The following is a 6,000-nucleotide window of genomic DNA, read 5'->3' on the forward strand; positions in this document are numbered from 1 at the left end:
TTTGAAAGCTTCAGTTGTCCTAGTGTCCACAGTCTTTTAGAAGGAAGAGTTCCACTTTCTACTACTCTTTGTCTGAGAAAGTGCTTCCTGATTTTGCTCCTGAAGTGTCTGGTTCTAAATTTAGACTGATGTCTTCAATTCTTGATGCCACCACCGGAGGAAATATTTTCCACAAGCTTACCAAACCGAATCCTTTTAATATTTTAAATACCTCAACCTGATCAGCCCTCAAGGCAAGCCAGGTTTATGCAAATTGTTCTCATCATATAACCCTGTAAACCCCGCTATTATTCTGGTGAATCTGCACTGCACCACCCACTCCAAGGTTTTTTGAATGCTTTTTGTACCTCGCTATTGGCTTTTAATGGTTTTTGTACTTGGGATTCCCAACTCTTTTTGATCCTTTACTGTTTCTAATTTCACACCATGTGGAAAATATTCTGATTTGTCGTTTTTGGATCCAAGGACCTCTCATTTTCTCTCACTCAGCTCCAGTTGGCATTGTTTTGTCCATAGTACCTTCGTAACTACCTTCTCCCATTAGCACTACTTCCTGTCCCTCCTAATTTAGTGCCATCTTCAATTTAGGATATACAAACCTCTATTCCTTCATTCAAACCATTAATAAATAATCTCATTTATATGAAAAAGTCATTAATATCAGTTGGAACATGTAGTTCTAATCTTCCCTTGTGAACACTTGGAGGGGGTTATTTTGACCAAAGGGTGAAAACAGGCGCTAAATGAGTACTATGCTAATAAGGAATGCCTGATTGAAAGCATGGACTTAGCACGTAGTTTTCAGGCTAACTGATGATTATGATGATTTAAACATGCCTGCAGACACTGAAATCAATGACTGCAGGTCCAGCATTCAAAAGCTGTTTAGATTCAATTTTCCAAGAGTTATATATGTAGCTTTAGCAAAAGGCTAGTGACTCCTTCAAGGTAAAAACTAGCTAGGGAAACAGACATAAGTATGCAATTTGTCTGTCTCATATGCCACTAGGTATGGGAAGAGGAAAGAGCAAAAGAGGGAAAGAAGATATATTGTAGTCTGCACTCATGCACTTCCATTTAGGATGTTCACTGCACTGGCTGGGAGAGAGGCCAGCATGGAAGGATGTCTCATGGATCTAGAGAGAGGGTGCACATGTTCTTGACATTGCACTGGAGGTCCTGGTGGAGGGCTTGCAGAAAACCAAGCATGTCCCATTTTTGCAGGAGGGATGGAGTTCACCTTACCCTCCTGTGCCTTCTGCCCCTCTTTCCTACAGCAGCTGCTGTTGCTTTGCCTGGCCTCATGTTCTCCTACCATTCCTCCTGCAGGCTAAGAGGAACCCCTAGTGAGATGTCAATGTCCAAGCACTCCTTTTCTTCTGGCGACTCTTATAAAGCAGAAAATCACTTCTTCCTTTAAGTGAAGTGTTCAGGGAATTTCCAGAATAAATGTTGATGGAGTGTTTTTTTAATTCATTTACAGGATGTGGGTGTTGGCTAGGCCAGAATTTATTGCCCATCCTAATTGCCCTTGAGAATGCGGTGATGGGCTGTCTTCTTGAACTGCTGCAGTCCCTGTGGTATAGGTACACCCACAGTGCTGTAAGGGAGGGAGTTCCAGGATTTTGACCCAGTGACTGTGAAGGAACAGCGAAATACTTCCAAGCCAGGATGGTGAGTGGCTTGGAGGGGAAATTCCATGCGGTGGTGTTCCCATGTATCTACTGCCCTTGCCCTTCTAGTGGCTATGGGTTTGGAAGGTGCTACGTCAGGGGCCTTGGTGAGTTTCTGCAGTGCATCTTGTAGATGGTACACACTGCTGCCACTGTGCATCAGTGGTGAGGGAGTAAATGTTAGTGGAAAGGTTCCAATCAAGCGGGCTGCTTTGTCCTGGATGGTGTCAAGCTTCTTGAGTGTTGTTGGAGTTGCACTCATCCAGGCAAGTGGAGAGTATTCCATCACACTCCTGAATTGTGCCTTGTGGATGATGGACAGGCTTTGGGGAATCAGGAAGTGAGTTACACAGTACAGGATTCTTAGCCTCTGATCTGCTCTTTTAGCTACAGTATTTATATGGCTAGTCCAGTTCAGTATCTGGTCAATAGTAACTTAGGATTTTAATAGTGGGGGATTCAGCGAAGGCAATGCCATTGTATGACAAAGTGTCCCAGAAAGCCTTTTGATGTGTTTCAAAAGTCCATCAGTCAATCCTCCAGCAGCAACTGAATAGTAAAACATGATATAACTTTAAGCAGTATTCCAAATCCTCTGCAACAACTTGTTTACTCTCAATTAGCTGGTCGCTGTTAGTGCAGGTAGCAACTAACTACCAGGAGGATATAACCCAGCATGAAGCATGTGCCTTCAGAACAGGGGAAGAGGAAAGACCAAAAACAACTAAAGAATACAATTTTAAACAAAAATATAGAAACCATCCAAACTCATTTCATATAAGAGCCATACAGCTAGCAATTAAAGAAAGGGGTTTCACACCATCACTCTGGGCTGGATATAAACCCAGGCCCCAATTTAATCAACCCAGCCCCGTGCTTTCATAGGATGACCGTGAAAAGAAATGATAAAGGATCTGCATTTTCCATCAGATTTTTGGTTAAATTTCATGATCTTGGCATGTTCGAGAGAAAAAAAATTTGATGGCTTATGCACAGACATTACTGAAGAGAGTGTTTTATAATTCTACTAATAACTCTGCCATAACATCAATATGATTTCCATAATGCAATTGAAAGAGACTGACTCTACTATAATCTTGTTGTAAGAACATTTGAATGACATAAAGGTTCTTCAGGCCACCTTCTTCACAGTTTAGTTAGTTCACTGTCTTATTTGTAATGACTTGGCATAGTGACTATTACATTTTCCTATTCCTTATGTTGCAACCTCTGTGCTAAGAGCTCCTCATAGTTAATGTCTATTTAAATCTTTGTTTTAAAAAAAAACAAGTTGCTATTTGTTATATTAACTCAACTAAGCTACTGTTTTCCTTGATTGTGGAAAAAAATTTAAATTATTGCTTTTTAAATTATTAGTAAGCCCATCACTCCTGTTCTCTCCATTGACTCTCTATGATCCAGGGTGTCACTTGCAAAATTCTCTTTCTTTTCTCAATTCTCTCCATGGCTTTGTTCCAAAAACAACAAAAACTTACATTTACACAGCACCTTTATGGTAGCAAGGTGTTTCACAGGAAAGTTATCAAAAAAAATTGGCACCAAGTGACATGATGTATTAGGACAGATGCCCAAAAGTTTGGTCAAAAAGGCAGGTTTTAAGGAGCTTCTTAACGCAGAAGAGAGAGGGGAGAGATTTAGAGAAGGGACTCCAGACTTGCACCTGGGCATTCCTCCAGTTATGTTAAGGCATCAAAAGACTCCATGGAAATTCTACCCATTCATTCGCTATGCAAGCAACATTTAACACATTTAAACAGTGACAGGACAGACAGGGCCACTCTTTAACTTCTCATCTAAAGGTCAGCAATGCAGTGCTGCTTCAGATAAGAAGAGCTTAGGGCTTAGACAGCTAAAGGCAAGGCTGACAATGATGGGACAATGAATACTGGGAACGTGCAAAAGGCAAGAATTGGAAAAGTTTAGAGATCATGCAGGTTCATTAGGGGTGGAGGAGATTATGACTCAACCTGCTGATCTCTCTGCTTTATGCCCCTGAATGACACAGATCCCCCAAATGAAATTCTCCTCATCTCCCTGCTTCACATTGGTGCCATCTGTTTAACCTACAGCTCTCTACTGAGTTCCCTACACATTGTCACCTCTCTTCCTGTGTTTTTATTTAAAAGGCTTAAAGATCTCTTCTTTAACCAGTCATCTAGTTCACCACTCTAGCCTTTCCATTCTGTTTCCCTTCTCACCTCTTCTTACATCTTCCGATATGCAAGGGACCCCATAAGAGGTGGCACTACATTAGGTGTCAACCTTGGTTCTGAGATAACCATCTTACCTCTGCCTCAGAAGGTTGGAGGTTCAATCATTGAACCAACAATTTGAGCACATTATCTAAAGGAGCACTGCATTGCCAAGCGCTGACCTTTAGATGAGATATTAAACCTGTCTGTCCTGTCACCATTTTAATTCATAATGATTGAACGATGGGTAGAAATTCCATGGGGTCTTTCGATGTCTTAACACAACCTTGATGGAAGAATTGGCAGAAACTGCAATGAAAAGGTGTAAATGCTCCTTCTCCAATTTCTGCTGACTTTACAGTGGACAATTGGAAGGATGCCAGGTGCAAATCTATTAGCATGGCAAATCTCTGTGAATTTACCCTTAGCTACATCAAAAGTAGAAATTTTCGCTCGGCAGGCGGGCACGCACCCGATCCACTGAGCGTGAAATGACGTGCATTGACGTCGGCCAAGCGTGCCAATGTCAACGAGCAATTGCGTGATAGTTCGTTGGCGGGTGCACGCTGGAGCCGGCAGCGCACTCGCCGACAATTAAAAAGCCTGTTAAGGCCATTAAGTAATCAATTAAGATAAGTGTTTCGCTGCCTGTCCAACCTAACAGTTGTCGGGCAGGCGAAAAGGCCAAGTGACCTTTGCATTTTTTGGGAAATCTCATCCATGGGCAAGTTGAGGTTTCCAAAAGCAAATAAAAGTAAAATAAAAACTTTATTTTTTTCATTAATAACACGCCCTTGCTCATGTGACAGGGTCACACGAGGGGACATGTCTCATTACATTCTTACTTTTCTAATGTTTTTTTTTCATTTCACTGTATCTCCCTGAAGCAGCTCTGTGCCTCAGGGAGATTATGAAGCGCTCACTCACACGCCTGCGCAAAGGTCGAACTCACCTGGCTCGCATTCCTCCCCCACCCGCACAGGCAGCACTGAGCATTGCGGCCGGCGTTTCACCCGCCAGCATGACATCGCAGCGCGGTGCCAATCACAGGCGGAGGTCGGCTTCCCGACTTCCCCGCCTGTCCCCGCTGAGCCCACATGCCAAGGGCAAAATTCTGCCCTAAGAAACTGGGTGTGCTTGTAATCTACTCAAAAAAAAAACCTCAGTACAGTATGTAGCACCTATCAGACAATCAGTAACATGCAATGACTAATCTTCACGTTCTAAAACATGATTATCGTTGTTGTTTTATATCTTCAGTGTTTCAATTACAGATTGCAGGGAACCAGTTCTTGTGAGCTGGCTTCTGGTATTTACTCTGCTGAAACCCTTAACCTACCAGCAGACTTGTAAGCAGATTCAGGAGAAACTGGTGCCATTTCCCACAATCTAAATGAAAACGACGTCAATACAGAAACCACTTTCACTGACCTCACACCACTTCTGCTGTGCTTAGTATATCAACCAAGCAAAGTTACATTATTTAAGCAAATTATGTAATATTATATCACATTACTGTGAACAAATGATTGCCGGTGTATTACAAAACTGTAATTTAACCTCATCTATTTATTGAGGTCACTAGATCACTGAACTCTCCCTATTGTGCTTCGTGATGTTATCAGAGTTACTTGATTAAATTAGTGGCTCTGTAACAACTGCTGGACTGGTCATCTATTTTCTTAGTTTACATTATCAGCATGACCTTATTGTGGGAATGCAGATTATTTTGTAAATTAGTGCTGCTGAAGACATGTCCATGATGATATTACACCTTTGATCTCACATTCTCTGTTCTTCATTACTTGTTAATAATCCACAGCTAAACATAGTCAGAGACAGCTCTCAATAGGACCTCATTTCACAAATGTACACGCCTACATTTTAAATACTTTCTTTTTGGTGTTTTTGTTATTTTTTATCATTGAAACTAAGGATTAAGTTGGCTGTAGTCTAAAAGTTTCTAAATTATTTTCTGGAACGTCTAACACATACATGATTTTGAATTCAGTGTGGCTTTCTCTGTGAATGATTTATGTGCTAAGATTGAAGTGTATCCATCTGCAATATATTATAGTCCAAGTTTGCCTTCTGCCACCTTTTCCATTATAAAT

This window comes from Carcharodon carcharias, chromosome 5 (assembly GCF_017639515.1).
Source record: "Carcharodon carcharias isolate sCarCar2 chromosome 5, sCarCar2.pri, whole genome shotgun sequence".
NCBI classification, from domain to species: domain Eukaryota; kingdom Metazoa; phylum Chordata; class Chondrichthyes; order Lamniformes; family Lamnidae; genus Carcharodon; species Carcharodon carcharias.